The sequence below is a fragment of the Apodemus sylvaticus genome, chromosome 16, assembly GCF_947179515.1.
Source record: "Apodemus sylvaticus chromosome 16, mApoSyl1.1, whole genome shotgun sequence".
Taxonomy (NCBI): domain Eukaryota; kingdom Metazoa; phylum Chordata; class Mammalia; order Rodentia; family Muridae; genus Apodemus; species Apodemus sylvaticus.
In genome coordinates, this window is record NC_067487.1 from 87,529,054 (window position 1) to 87,545,676 (window position 16,623).

The 16,623-nt window shown below is 37.3% G+C and overlaps 1 long non-coding RNA gene across 3 annotated transcripts in view; it reads left to right on the forward strand.

The window, feature by feature from the left end:
- Window positions 1–14,722, forward strand: part of LOC127666822 (uncharacterized) — a 70,833-nt gene extending 56,111 nt beyond the window's left edge. For 2 of the 3 annotated variants that reach the window (XR_007973722.1, XR_007973723.1), the window contains 3 exons: window positions 8,294–8,506; window positions 10,930–11,088; window positions 14,634–14,722. This is a non-coding gene — a long non-coding RNA (uncharacterized LOC127666822). The remainder of the gene's footprint in view (window positions 1–8,293; window positions 8,507–10,929; window positions 11,089–14,633) is intronic. The other variant, XR_007973721.1, reaches the window with a different exon arrangement.
- The last annotated feature ends 1,901 nt before the right edge of the window (window positions 14,723–16,623 follow it).

Here is a 16,623-nt window from a genome sequence, read left to right on the forward strand (position 1 = left end):
TGTCTTATTTTCTTCAAAGCTTCTTAATGGTGAGAAGGCCCAGAATACCTTTCAGTAAAGATTATATTGCTTGCATGTATACCATTTCTGAATGGTCAGAACTCTCCCTTTTATTACTAGAAAGTGAATAAGGGATAAAGTCAGTCATGATTCGGATCACAGAAGTATATTATTTCCATCACCTTAGATGGAAAAGATTTGAAAATGAATTTAAAGCATGATCGAGGGATATACCAGAAAGTGAATCAATATGCATCTGTATATTCATTACTTTCTTTGTGGCTATGATCAATACAGAATCAGCTTAAGGAAAAGTTCGTTTTGTTTGGATCATGGTTCTATTTCTCCTCCCCCCACCAAGATTCTACCGCCTACCACCCACCCCATTGCTTATGGTTTTAAAAAGTATAGTTTTTCATGGTCAGGAATAGTGTTGCAGCAGGAAGATAGATCACTTTCCTGGAGCTCTTTATAGCCTAAGGATCAGGATTCAGAGCATTTGTGCTAGAACCAGAAATTACTATCACCTTTAACGCCTTGTCTCACCAGTCCACTTCCGCTAGTTAGGCCACAATCCTCAAATTTTCACAACTTCCTAAAACAGCAACACCAGCTGGTGGCCAAATGCTCCATGCGTGAACATACATGATGTTTCATATATTTTTAAACCATAATAGAGTGTATCATAGCTGGTTCAATACTGTCTTACTTGATATGCCTTGTATTGAACCTGGTATGGCCTGATGCTTAGCTTAGATTATTTTCTCCCATACACCTAGGTCTAAGAAGTAGTGGAAGATTTGCAGGGGTAGGGGCTGTTGAAATCTCTAGCTTTGGCTGTCCAGGAACTTGCTCTGTAGAACAGTCTAGCTTTGAACTCAGAGATCTGCCTGCCTCTGCTTTAAAGGCTTGTACCTTCATAGAAGGAATTGGGTAGTGTTCCTTCTGTTTCTATTTTGTGGAATAGTTTGAAGAGTATTGGTGTTAACTCTTCTTTGAAGGTCTGATAGAATTCTGCACTGAAACCATCTGGTCCTGTGCTTTTTTTGGTTGGAAGACTTTCTATGACTCCTTCTATTTCTTTAGGCATTATGGGACTGTTTAGATGGTCTAGTTGGTCCTGATTTAATTTTGGTATTTGGTATCTGTCAAGGAAATTGTCCATTTCCTACAGATTCTCCAGTTGTGTTGAGTACAGTCTCTTGTAGTAGGATCTGATGATTTTTTGGATTTCCTCAGTTTCCGTTGTTATATCTCCCTTTTCATTTCTAAGTTTGCGAATTTGGATACTTTCTCTGTGCCCTTTGGTCAGTCTGGCTAAGGGTTTATCTATCTTGTTGATTTTCTCAAAGAACCAGCTCCTGGTTTTGTTGATTTTTTTGTATGGTTCTCTTTGTTTCTACTTGATTGATTTTGGCCCTGAGTTTGATGATTTCCTGCCTTCTACTCCTCCTGGGTGAAATAGCTTCTTTTTGTTCCAGGGCTTTCAGGTGTGTCATTAAGCTGGTAATGTATGCTCTCTCCATTTTCTTTTTGGAGGCACTCAGCGCTATGAGTTTTCCTCTTAGCACTGCTTTCATTGTGTCCCATAGATTTGGGTATGTTGTGTTTTCATTTTCATTGTGTTCTAAAAAGTCTTTAATTTCTTTCTTTATTTCTTCCTTGACCAAGGTATCATTGAGTAGAGTATTGTTCAGTTTCCACGTGTATGTGGGTTTTCTGTTGTTTCTGTTGCTATTGAAGACCACTTTTATTCCATAGTGATCAGATAGGAGGCATGGGATTAGTTCGATCTTCTTAAATTTGTTGAGGTCTGTCTTGTGACCAATTATATGGCCGATTTTGGAGAAGGTACCTTGAGGTGCTGAGAAAAAGGTATATTCTTTTGTTTTGTTTTAGGATAGAATGTTCTATATATATCTGTTAAATCTAATTGGTCCAAAGCTTCAATTAGTTTCATTGTGTCCCTGTTTAGTTTCTGTTTTCCTGATCTGTCCATTGAGGAAAGTGCAGTGTTGAAGTCACCCACAGTTATTGTGTTAGGTGAAATGTGTGCTTTGAGTTTTAATAAAGTTTCTTTTACGAAAGAGGGTGCCCTTGCATTTGGAGCATAGATGTTCAGGATTGAGAGTTCTTCTTGTTGTATTTTTCCTTTGACCAGCAAGAAGTATCCCTCAGAGTCTCTTTTGATGACTTTGGGTTGAAAGTCAATTTTATCTGATATTAAAATGGCTACTCCAGCTTGTTTCCTGAGACCATTTGCTTGTAAAATTGTCTTCCAGCCTTTTACTTTAAGGTAGTGTTTGTCTTTGACCCTGAGGTGTGTTTCCTGTAAGCAGCAAAATGTAGGGTCCTGTTTACATATCCAGTCAGTTAGTCTGTGTCTTTTTATTGGGGCATTAAGTCCATTGATGTTAAGAGATATTAAGGAATAGTGATTGTTACTTCCTATCATTTTTGACGTTATTTTTTAAATTTGATTGCTTAACTTCTTTTGGGTTTGATGAAAGGTTACTATCTTGTTTTTTCCAGGGTGAAGTTTCCCTCCTTGTATTGGTGTTGTCCTCCTATTATCCTTTGTAGGGCTGGGTTTGTGGATAGATATTGGGTAAACTTGGTTTTGTCATGAAATATCTTAGTTTCTCCATCTATGGTGATTGAGAGTTTTGCTGGATATAGTAGTTTTGGTTGGCATTTGTGTTCTCTTAGAGTCTGCATGAGATCTGCCCAGGACCTTCTAGCCTTCATAGTCTCAGGTGAAAAGTCTGCTGTGATTCTGATAGGTCTTCCTTTATATGTTACTTGGCCTTTTTCTCTTACTGCCTTTAATATTCTTTCTTTGTTTAGAACATTTGGTGTTTTGATTATTATGTGATGGGAAGTATTTCTGTTCTGGTCCAGTCTGTTTGGAGTTCTGTAGGCTTCTTGTATATTCATGGGCATCTCTCTCTTTAGGTTAGGGAAGTTTTCTTCCATAATTTTATTGAAGATATTTGCTGGCCCTTTAAGTTGTAAATCTTCACTCTCATCTATGCCTATAATCCTTAGGTTTGGTCTTCTCATTGTGTCCTGGATTTCCTGGATATTTTGGGTTACAAGCTTTTTGCATTTTGCATTTACTTTAACTGTTGAGTCCATGGTTTCTATGGTATCTTCAGCATCTGAGATTCTTTCTTCTATCTCTTATATTCTGTTGTTGATATTTGTTTGCATCTATGTCCCCTGATTTCTTCCCAAGGCTTTCTATCTCCAAAGTTGTCTCCCTTCGAGTTTTCTTAGTTGTTTCCACTTCTGATTTTAGATCCTGGATGGTTTTGCTTAGCTCCTTCACTTGCTTGTTTGTGCTTTCCTGTAATTCTTTAAGAGATTTTTGTGTTTCCTCTTTCATGACCTCAGCCTGTTGACCAAAGTTCTCCTGTATTTCTTTAAGTGTTTTTTGTGTTTCCTCCTTATTGGCTTTTGTATTCTCCTGAATTTCTTTCAATGATTTTTGTGTTTCCCTTGTTTGTAAGGGCTTCTCACTTTTGATCCATTTTCTCCTGAATTTCTTTAAGTATGTCCTTCATGCGTTCCTCTACCAGCATCATGACCAGTGATTTTAAATCCCAATCTTGTTTTTCTGGTGTTATGGGGTATCCAAGACATGCTGTTAAAGGAGAACTGGGTTCAGATGCTGCCATATTGCCTTGATTTTTGTTAGTGACGTTCCTGCGTTTGCCTTTTGCCATCTAGTTTTCACTGGTGTTAGCTGGTCTTGTCAATACTGGACTCACCAGTGCAAGCTGCCTCTTCCCTGGTGGCCTCTGGTGCACAGCTGACCTCCTGCACTGCCTGGAGACAGGGTGCTGTGGCCCAGGCTGTTCAGATCCTGAAGCAGACACCTGAAGGCTCCCACCAGGGCCTGCTGGACTCACCAGAGCACACTGACTCCTCCCAGCCGGTCTCCCTGGTGCCTCTCTGGCCTCTTGCAGGACCTGGAGATGTGGTGTTGCAGCCCAGGCTGTTCTGGATCCCGAAGCGGAGATCTGAAGGCTCCTGCCAGAGGCCTCAGGACTGGAACCTAATCTCTGTGCTGCCAGAGCAATCTGTGTGCTCCCAGTCTGCCTCCGGGTGCACACCAGGCCTCTTGCACTTCCTCATGAATGAATTTTTTAAGAAGTGTCTATTGTTCTAATACTTATATTATTGTTCCATTTTCACTATTGGATTTAGTGTAGATCATAAATTTAACTCTTATGTAGCATGCAGAGCATTGAAGACCATTGCTCCTGTAAAACAGAATAGAGTATAGCTCAGGGATTCACCTTCTCTCTGACTTTTTATAATGCGAATGGGTACAAAATGTATCTAGAGTCGATATTCTAACATGTCACTGTTGAAATTGCACTACAAAAACCAAGGTGTGTATAATGATCACGATGCAATTTGATTTTAATACTTTCTAGGTTATACAAAATGGTGGTTAAAGAGAAAATGTAGTATAAAAGTAATTTCTAACCAGTGACATTAAATAGAATACTCAGTAACTTAGCTAAACCAGATGTGTCCTCCAGACAGAGAAGACCAGAAGAACAGATAGTCCTGCCGGGAAATGCACTGTTGCCTCCACTGTTTGATTTCAGCTATGAAAAATGCTCAGTATTATAGAAGAGCAATCTGCCTGATGTCTTTCAACACCTTTGTGACTTAGATCCAATTCCTTTGCAGTAAACCTTTTTACTGATTTTTACCCATGATTCCCATAAGCCCCCTTCCCTCTCCCTGTTCTCCCACCCACCCCTTCTCTCTTCCCTGGTCTGGTTTTGCCCTGTACTGCTACACTGAGACTTTCCAGAACAAGGGGCCACTCCTCTGTTCTTCTTGTACCTCATTTGATGTGTGGATTAGGTTTAGGGTATTGCAGTTTTCTAGGTTAATATCCACTTCCAGTGAGTGCATACTATGATTGATCTTTTAAGACTGGGTTACCTCACTTAGTATAAAGTTCTCCAGCTCCATCCATTTGCCTAAGAATTTCATGAATTCATTGTTTCTAATGGCTGAATAGTACTCCATTGTGTATATATACCACATTTTTTGCATCCATTCTTCTGTTGACGGATACCTGGGTTCTTTCAAGCTTCTGGCTATTATAAATAGGGCTGCTATGAAGATAGTGGAAGATGTATCCTTATTACATGCTAGAGAATCCTCTGGGTATGTAACCAGGAGTGGTATAGCAGGATCTTCCAGAAGTGAGATGCCCAGTTTTCTGAGGAACCCACAGACTGATTTCCAGAGTGGTTGTACCAATTTGCAACCCAACCAGCAATGGAGGAGTGTTCCTCTTTCTCCAAATCCTCGCCAACACCTGATGTCTCCTGAGATTTTAATCTTAGTCATTCTGACTGGTGTGAGATGAAATCTCAGGGTTGTTTTGATTTGCATTTCCCTAATGACTAATGAAGTTGAGCATTTTTTAAGATGCTTCTCCACTATCCAAAGTTCTTCAGGTGAAAATTCTTTGTTTAACTCTGTACCCCATTTTTAATAGGGTTATTTGCTTCTCTGGGGTCTAAGTTCCTGAGTTCTTTGTATATATGGGATATTAGCCCTCTATCTGATATAGGGTTGGTGAAGATCCTTTCCCAATTTGTTGGTTGCCGATTTGTCCTTTGATGGTGTTCTTTGCCTTACAGAAACTTTGTAATTTTATGAGGTCCCATTTGTCAATTCTTGATCTTAGAGCATATGCTATTGGTGATCTGTTCAGAAACTTTCCCCCTGTACCACCAATGTCCTCAAGGGTCTTCCCCAGTTTCTTTTCTATTAGCTTCAGGGTGTCTGGCTTTATGTGTAGGTCCTTGATCCACTTGGAGTTGAGCTTAGTACAAGGAGACAAGGATGGATCAATTTGCATTCTTCTGCATGCTGACCTCCAGTTGAACCAGCAGCATTTGTTGAAAAGGCTATCTTTTTTCCATTAGATGTTTTCCGTCCCTTTGTTGAGGATCAAGTGGCCATAGGTGTGTGGGTTCATTTCTGGATCTTCAATCCTGTTCCATTGATCCACCTGCCTGTCACTGTACCAATACCATGCAGTTTTTAACACTATTGCTCTGTAGTATTGCTTGAGGTCAGGGATACTTATTCCCCCAGAATTTCTTTTGTTATTGAGAATAGTTGTAGCTGTGCTGGGTTTTTTGTTGTTCCAGATGAATTTGAGAATTGCTCCTTCTAACTCTATGAAGAATTGAGTTGGGATTTTGATGGGTATTGCATTGTTTGAACGATTAAAGGAAGTCTACTGACTTCTAAATTATATAACCAGTGACTTGCTATAACCCAAAAGATCAATGACAAAGAGAAATTAGCAGCAGTGCAGAGGTAATGTGTGGTCAAATATGTGAACAATATCAACAAAATAGAAGTTATATTTGCTTGCACACATTAGAGTTATATATCCCAGAAATATTCACTAAAAATATTGACTGACAACAAAAGTTTCAATTGTTCACAAACATGGAAGTCATTCTGAAACAGAAGTATGACTTGGTGAGTCACAGTGGATCATCCTTATGAATATCATCTTTTTATTCCATGTACATTTTTCATTTCCCCCTGAATCTAGGGAAACATTTCAAGCAATATTTCGAGTGTTTATTCTTACTTTGATTTTATTCATGGAGGTCCATACATAAGATACAATTTCTCTGTCTGCTTTCTTCATATTTACAAATCTAGTAAACTTGTTTTAAAATAACTGCCTCTTTGTTCAGTCTTTTAGATAAACTCCCAGAACCAAATGCTGCTCTTCTGGGACAACATTTTAGGATTTTATATAAAATTGCATGAAATTCTTCTATTAAGCTAATGCCACCTTACCATCTATATGCTGATATAGCACCATATATCTCATGGCTTCCTAGCTATCACAATAAAGTCCTGGAAATTTTTATTGCCTAAAAGGTAATTAGGCATAAAATTTAAACCTGGCTTTGAGAAGCCTTTACAATGAGATAGGAATGTGGGATATTCTGAGAGTCTGGGCTAATTTGTTGTTGATGATGGTTTTGATTTTGCTTTTGTTTCATTTTGTAAAATAAGTAAAACTGTAAAGGGTGTTCGTCTGGAGAGGAAAAATCATTGGTGGATTTTAAGTAAGTAAAATATAAATGAGTATTTGAGCTCAATGACTCAGTGTTTTGTCAGTTCTGATATAGAATATGCTTAGATTAAACCAATGATAAAAATGCTGTGAAATGATCAAAAATCCTGGGTACTGGGTTCAGCAATCAAGACTGAATTCTGATATAATTAGTGTAGAATGTGTGAAATTCTACTCATTTTCAATGTGGTTTCTTCAACCAAAGAAAGGCAATATAGAATTAGTGTGGTTAAATATACTATTGGCCTCTTGATGCTGGTTATGATTGGTTTAGAGAAATTATAGAGTACAATTTTCTATTTACCTTTCAAAAACTATACTAAAATATCAAAACTTCTACAGTATTGGTATTAAATGTTTATTTTGACTCTCAGTATTTGAATTTCTGAATCATTATTAATTGGCCAACTGCCCTTTGACCTGAAAGGAATATATTTTAGGACAGCATAACTGAGAATAAATATTCCTCATATTATATAGGGTCAAATATGAGAAGGAAAAAATAGGATTCAAAAGACCTTGGCATGGGAGATCCATAAGTCTCCAGTTTCCTCCACATACGCATTATTTCAAATACCTCCCCACATAATAAACCTGAGATTGTGCTGTTCCCATAGCTTCTGCATTGAGCCATCAGAGACATGGCAATGTTTCTGCTCAGATGGGTTTGCCTGTCTCTAGCTTTTTAGTTAGCCCTTGGGAGCTGTGAGTAGGATGGAATCCCACATAAATGACCAAATTCAAAGGTCATCTTCCCTCCTGTTTCTATAAGGACCCTAACAAATATGCACAGCCATGAATGTGTCAAAGACATCCAAAGTTAATCAAATGACCAATGTGTATAACATACTGGTCATCACAAGGTGAAAACTGGAAAACATCCTCTTATATCAAATTGGACTATGATGATCTCACTTGAATATCTGATCTTACAATGTTTAAATTTCTTACAAGAAGCCCACCCCTATGGTTTATTAAAGCTAATATTTTCTCACAATTTTGAACTACATACTTTTAGCCTCCAAGAGTTTTAAATAAAATGTGATTTGTAACCATGCAAAATGACAGAGACCCTCTGTATTTGCCCTGTTTTATCACAGATTTCCTGGTAACATTTATAATCGAAAACTCTCCAAAATTTTTCAGATTAGACATGGTTGCAGTGTGGTAAGAAACAACATTTTTTTCATCCACATGGAGCAAATACTTCATGTTCCCAGAATACTCCATCTAACATCAGCAACATAAAGGAACTAGAACATGGACTCAGCAGCTGCCACAGTGGGAGGACATGGAACCCTGGCCATTGTGCACTGGTGGAAAGTCCAGTGGCTCCTCTTCTCTAGGAGAGTATTATAGGTGTGTGTAGATATTCTACTGCCATAATGTAAAACTTAGAGTCATTTAGCACTTAAACTATGAATTATAACAAACAGCAATGAAGAATTTAATAGACCATGTAAAGGGAAACTTCACCTGTGGGTTATAAACTCCTATTGTAAGAAATAGCCTCCAAATTTTGGTACCTCTTTCCAATGATCATGGATTTATATAAGAGGTAAATTCCAGAAATGAGATTCTGTAATTACTTAAGAATGTGTCAGTTACTTTGATATATAGACTATTGATATAGATGTGTATAATACAAAGAACAACCATTCAACACCAAATTAGGTTTTTCCTACATAAAAGATCTGGCTGTTCTGAAATTTCCTGTGTAGACCAGGCTGACCTTAAACTTACAAAGATCCATCCTCTTGGCTCTGCTTCTGAGATCTGGGTATAAAGGCATGTTCCACCATGCTTTTCTCTTATGATAGTCTTAAAATATAGCCTAATGTACCCATATGAGAGACATAGACACCATGATCTCAGATTTGAGCTCTTGGTTCAGGGCGGGGGGAGGGGGAGGAGGTAGTAGCGAGGAATCCAAGGACTGTAGTAGAAATATAGCCAGGCAAGTTGTGTTTTGAAGTGCAGATACTGTTGATAATTTGCAGTTGGCCATTGCTGTTCAGTCAGAAAGTAACACAGGTGAACTAAAATGTTGGTACTATTTCATTGTTTGACTCTAATACCTATATGTATAGCTTTCAAGGCAAACACAGAAATTACTTTGTATACCAGAAGCATGGGCCATATACTACAAGTTATCCAATGTCTTATCAAGCAATGCCATTATTAGAAATTTTATAATACTGATCACTTATTTTCTGTGTATGTGTGGTGAAGCATAAGGCATGCAAGCTATGAAATGGGAGGGGCATGCAAGAACTAAGTGCAATCAATTTCGGCAAATAATGATTTCCCTTTATTAGATTCAGAGAAACCAGAAGGCAATATGGATATAACATTACAAACACCTTGTCAAACTACTCTTGCACCAATAAAAAACCAAGTATTTTATAAATTCCCACCCATTGTTTGTTTGGACAGAATGCTGCCTTCTCCTGTACTTATGAGTTTCATTTTGGGTTTCTACAACTGACCTATTTCACATAGTTTCTGGGTACCTTTCTTCTAAGTAAATTATTTTATCAAACTGATGAATGTACAGATAACCTATTCATGAGGGTAAGATCCTTTTAAAACAGATATAAATCCCACTGAAATTTGAGTCTTCTGACTTAAAGAAAAAGGAAAAAAAGAGAAATGATACAGTATTCCCATGATTTGAACTGATTTCAGAAAAGACCCAAACTCACCAGTTTTTAGAATGAAATGAATCTTTGGAAGTGCCCTATTGATTTTCCAACTGTCAATATCTTCAGCAGTGTTTTGACTCCATAATACTCTAGATTGTACTTTAATATAATTGCCTCTGAGATTACTAAATCTTATAATTTAAAACATTTATAGACATTTATTTGATATTATCAATTAATTAGATATACACATTGCTCTTTGCTATGTATTGATCTTTTTATGCTACTGGGCTATATAAAATTGGCATGTAATAAGGCTTAGTCTATTTTAAATATGCTACTAGATTTCCATTGGAAATATTCTTTTACTGTCCAGGATCTATTTTAGCACTATGCCTGTGCCAGGAATTTATTGTGCATGTTAACAAGTTATCATGCTAGACACATGAGAATTACTGCCCATTCCCTAGGTTTATTAGAGTAGAAGTTACTGTCATCAATGACTGTACTCATGTAGTCAATTATAATGAGAGAAAATGTGGAGTAGATCTGTCTTTGCTCATCACTTCTACAGAATGAAACCACTGGAGAACGATTGACATTTGCTTGGGTTCTTAAATGCGACAGGATCTTTCGATGTAGACACTGGAAAATAACAAGTCACAGATGAAGGAAATAAAACTCTCAGTACTATAGTGCATAAAGAAAGCTTTCTTAAAATCACAAATATTAGAATTCATAATAGAGGCATAACAGACAGGAAGTAAAAGAGAAATTTGTTCTGTGAAAGAGAACTATCCCAATAGTATCTTGGAATGGCATACTTGGGAAAGATATTCATAGAAAAGAAAAAGTAAGAGAACACTGACCACCAAAATGCTTTGGCGAACAGAAGTGTGATTCAGTCTTGAAGATTAATTAATTCCAAGAAACATTGATGTTTCAAAGTTGGAAAAATCGATGGGGAATAAAACATATTTGGAAGCTAAAATAGAAAAAAGTGAAATGTCTTCTTCATTCCTTTCCATTGTAGCTATGCGTCCATTATTGCCATAGCTCTGGTTTACTTTAAAAGACCTATTTGTACTTCAGATGTTTGGATCTGAAATAACCGAAGTTTGTCCTTATCCCACACAGGATATGTTATCCATAATTGCGGGAAGAGGCCAAAGTTCATATCAAATATTCAGATTCATACCAGAAAAACCACACTGGTCCCTGAGAGATAAGATTTATACTGAACTACATATTAACTGTAGTGAAGAATCTGTGCTCACAGTAGCTTCCGTTTTAAAGGTAAGAACAATTTTTGCATCACCAACATTCAGCATCACTCTAGAGATGTACTTTTTAACCTTGATGATGATAGTTTTCTTGAACTATGGACACATGACCTCTGAATAAGAGGCATGTTAAGTAAAATTCTCATAAGCTCAAAGATTAATCACCAAGACACAGGTGAACACCATCTCTTGGAAGTTAACTTCCTTATATATTGGAAGGGCTTGTTTTGGCATTGCAAATGTTCCCAGAGATTTACACTCTGTGATCTGAAAGACCTCTATAACTGTACCATATCAATTAATAGCAAAACAAGAAAAATAGTGCTAAAAATGTGTTTTACAAAATCCATGCCTTAAATCATACTTAACAAAAAAACCTATTCCTCATAAATAAACATAGTACAAAATAGTTGGTCCATCACACACTTACAATAAGTTTTGAAAGAGTTGAGTGTTGCCCTCTGTCCAGTAGATAAACCTAATTCTTTTCCTTTTTTACCAAAAAAATAAAGCAGCACTTTTACATTAGTGAGATATTGCCATTTTAATCCCATGTCAAATAATGAAGAATTAGCCTCCCTACTTCTAAATAGTCTACCAAGCTTAAGTTACCAGCGGGCAGCAGTAAGTCTGGAGCAAATATCACTGTTTTATTTTTATTTGGGCCATGATCTGAGTTTGCCTCTCAGTAGATTATAGAGCTATGGTCCCAAACATCAAAAGAAAAGATAATGCTCTGAGAATAGGCATGGTTAATAATATTAGGTAAAGTTACCGAATGATCCATCCTTGGCCCTGGAGCTTTCAGTGTGTGTCTGGCTCTAATTGCCAGAAACCTGGGACCACGTCATGGGGAGGAAAGTGAAGATCAGTAACTGGAGGTGGCCATGAGTTTTCACAGCAATTTAAAGGTACAGGAACACCTGGGAACCTTCCATTTGTCTGATTTGTAATCCTTGGTACAACATGAAAGTTAATTGTGGTATTTCATGAGCAAAGACACTTTCCTGTCCTCAAACTTGCTGCTGCTTACAATTAATTAAATAGCTGATTATTTCCACATTTTAAGGAATGGAAGTGAAATTGTAAGACCTTCTCACATGTAAAGCAGGGTGTTGAATAAGAAATTTCACCACATTCCAAGTATGCCTGTATACAGAGGTATACTTGTATATTACAACTTTACACTCTGTGATCAGAAAGACAAATTGACCCAGTTATACAACAGGAAGGAGGTATTTTCTGTCCCTGCCATTGTTTAATTGTTGCTTATTTACAGAAAGAACACTTACAATTTTTGTATGTTTGTTTTGTTCTTTTTATATAGTTACTGTTTCTTTTTTCCTTTATTTAGCTGGTATTAGTATTATTACACATTTATTTATGTATGTATTTATCTATTTTGAATCTTGAATGCTGACCTCTACCTCCTCACCTGTTACAGAGTCTTTTCCCTTCTCCCCTGAGTGGGTTAGGGATCCAATGTGTTATCCTTGCACCCCGACACATCAACTCTCTTCAGGGTTAGCACATTTGCTCCTACTGAGGCCAGTTGGTGAAGGGCTTCCACAGACAGCCAAAAGCTTTAGGAATAACCCCTGTATTTGACTTTGTTGGTCTTCCTGTAGACTCCCAATCTTCCCCAGTGCCCTGAATCCCTTCCCTAACTGTCCCATAATAGTCAAAGTGCTCTCTTCAATGTATGCCTGTGGGTCTCTTTATCAAGTTTAGTCAGCTGCTGGGTGATGCCTCTCAGAGAGCAGTTATAAAGGCTCCTTTTAGGATGTCCCACAGAGAAGCTGGCCTCCTTTGAAACAGACAGACCTTGAGGCTCTGAATTGGAGTGCAGTTCTCTGATTGCAGGTAGTAGTGTGGACTGGAAACCAGGAAAAGCACTTAGAACAGACAGTAGGGTTATTTCACTGATAATGTAGCCAGAACTCTGCATCTTTGATTCTAGTTTTAGGTAAGAACACATGGGCTTTTGCCTATAGTTTCCACCTTAGAGGCAAGTTTCCAGTTGGTGATAGGCTGATAATATCTTAAGGAAGTAGGGTCTCAACCAGTTGTTCTTAACCTTCCTAATCCTCGGAAATCATGCTGTGATCATCCATAACCATGACATCATTTTGATGTCATTTCATAACTGAAATTTTACTACTTTTATGGAGTATTATGCATACTCTATGGAATATAGATATACAGGATATGTGACCCCCAAAAGTATTGTGGCACACAAGTTGAGAATCACTGGACTAAACTGCTATTTTTAAACAGAAATGTTTCTCAAATACTTTCAAAAATATACATTGATCATTAATTTTCTTGTGATTTTCCTCATTAAAAAGGATTTCATTAGAAATAGTTAAGAAAGCTTGCTTTCTTCTGATTTATATGAAAATTGGCTTAGTGTCCTTAATGACCAATCTCTGCTTGGAAAATTTTCTGCTATACAAAGGAATTGATACAGTAACCACTTGGGGAACTGCACATAGTTAGAATCAATGTATTTTCAAGGTACATTGGTTTGTATTTACAGGATTATAAACTGGACCAATGTCCCATGCTAAGAGGTATCCTTTGCTCAGACATGTATATTCACTTTATAAACCGGTGCATTTCTCAAGCAAGAGTGTTGTACCATGTCTGTAATCCTACCACTTGAGGGTCTTCTACATTATAACTGTCATGGTTTGGAAGACAGAGCATGCTACACAGTTGTGTGCAGGTCAGACTAAAGTATTGGTTTGAATTCCTGTGTGAGACAAATTAAAAGAAGTGTGTATGTATAATACCTGTGGGTTATTGACATCCTAGTATTATCAGCATGGTATTAAGAATATTGCACAAATTAAATATATGTCATTGATTAGAACATGAAGCTATTTCTGAGTTCCCCTTTCTCAACTATAACTACCTAGAGAAGTCTGGGTCAGGCATAGCTTTGACTTCTGTAAATCATTTTCCTGTACAATATTCCATACAATGATTTCTTTGGTAACAGGAGGTTTGTGCTCCCATTTCTACCAGGACTCCAGCATCTCTGCCTTCCCTATAGCAGGAGCTGTTACACCTGCATTGTGTTGGGTCACTAGTGTGCTTTCTGCTTCTTGTGTTGCAGAGTGTTGCAAGAGTATTACATGGATTCATACTACAATAGATATTAAATATGTCCCCATGGTGGCTGGAAAGGTGGTTCCCTTTTTAACAATACTGTTTCCATACACAGAACACACATGACCTGCAACAATCTTCATTCATTCTATTTCCAGGGAACCTGACACCTTCCTCTGGGTTCTGAAGGTAGCAGTTATACATGTAGTACTGAGAAATTCATACATGATTTTCAAAGTTTCCTACAATTCTATAAGGAGAATTGATTTGAAGAAAATATTTAGGGCAATACTTAAGCTGTATATTCTTATTTCTTTTGAATTCTGAATATACTATGAGCTGGTCTACAAAACATTTATGCTGATCTTTCTTTGTATTCAGAGTTTTGTAAGCAACATTAATTGTAAGACAATCAACAGTAACATTTTCCTTTTTTATGTATAGTATTCTACTGAAGATGCCATGTACAAATTACATCCTGCTAAAACAGCTCATCTCTGTGCTATTAAAATGAAAACCTCTACCAGGAATCACTTAGACACCTACACCTTATCTGTCCGCATAGCCCTTCATGTGCTGTGGGATCCAACTTGCTGAACTCATGATTTGGGAGTGACCTCCCAAAATAGGTAAGGGGATATGATTATTCCCTTTGGGAACAAAGTCTTCATTGTGATCCAGGAATTGGGAATGTCTCAGAAAGGTCACTGAATTAAAGGACAAACTAGGATTGCATTCTTCTGGAGTTGGAGTGTCTGTTATATAATATAATTTGCGTTCTTTTAGCACTCGCTCTTACTTCTGCAAAATAGAATCATGTATGTTTGAATTATTTCAGGTACAGTATAATGTACCTCAGTCTTTTTTTTCTGTAGCTCTTAATTTTACTATGAAGCTGTATGCATTGATATTTTTATTACTTTCATTATTTACTTTATATCCTGATTGCAGTACCCTCCTCTAAGTCCCATCCTCAAAACCCCTTCTTCTATCAGTTTAATTTTAATTTAAAACTTTACTTAATTTATATTTAATTTTTAATTTTGGGTGGAAGTTTCCAGGGGAAAGAGTAGATGTGGTCAGACTAGAAAAGGAGTGTTACTGGGTGGCATGATGAGAAATTCACAGAGAATCAATAAATACCATATGTTTTGAAAAGGAAAAAAGTTAGACAACCCGAAAAAGACAATAACAAAAGAAGAAAAGAAAGCTAGGATTCTCTTTAACAACTAGCTTCCAGAAACAAGGTCCACAGGAAGAAAGTCTTACTAGTATTACTCAAAAAAGAGTAAGATAGGCCAAGAAATAGGTTCCTCAATTTAGAAAGTGTCTTAATTTATTACTGTTGCTATGATAAAACACTGATGAAAAGCAACTTACAGAGGACAGGTTAACACTTCACAATGTACTCCTTGTTACAGTTAACTACTGAGGAATGTCAGGGCCCAAACTGAAGCAATGCAGGAATCTAGAGGAAAGAACTGAAGCAGAGGCTGTGTAGGAGTGCTGCCTCATGACCTGCACCTCATACCTTTCTTTATCTCAATATAGCTCAAGGGTGGCACCATCCTGCAGATCTTGTCCTTACAAACTCCATTGTTAATCAGGACAATATCCCATAGACTTCCCTAGACAATCGGCCATTCTGGTGTTGCAGTTTCTCAACTAAAATTCCTCTTCTCACCAACTTGTCTTAGTCATTTTTCTATTGCTTTAATAAAGCACCGAGATTAAAGCAGCTCATAGAATGAAATACTTATTTGGGAATTAGATATCCAGAGAGATTAATGTCCTTCAAAGTCATGACAGAGGAGCATAGCTGCAGGAAGGTAGGCCAACCAACAGGAAGCAGAGAGCTGGTGGCTCTCATCTTAGGCAGCAAACACAAAGCACAGAGAGTACACTGCAAATGGCACCTGCCTTCTGTGACCTTAAATTCTAATCAATGACAAACCTCCTATGAGGAAGCCAAGCCACTTCAACCACCCAAAAGTTGTCACAAAGATGGTGTCATATATTGTGATGCCTGCAGTTACACGGCCATCCCATTCAAAGCATCAAAATAAAACTTTGCCTCTGTCCCCAAACCCCTGCAAAAAATCACCAATTCAAGAAACCTTGGAAGTCATTGCTGTGATTCACCAGTCATTATGGCAGCATATCAGTTCTGAAATGTTACATTGCTTTAGTAGTTTCCCCATTCTTTGCAATATATATGAAATTTTAACTAGGTTAAGTTAGTTGCAAAGAACTTAGAGTCTCCATTTCAGACATAGACTTCATTTCACAGTTTCATATCTGCTTGTAGTTACTGCTACTTTCCTTATCATTTTGGATATCAATTTTTTATTGATTTCAATTTTTTAAAGTATGTGAAATGACAAGACAATCTTTTTTTGGCCTTGTGATGTTACAGATATCTATCGTACGTATC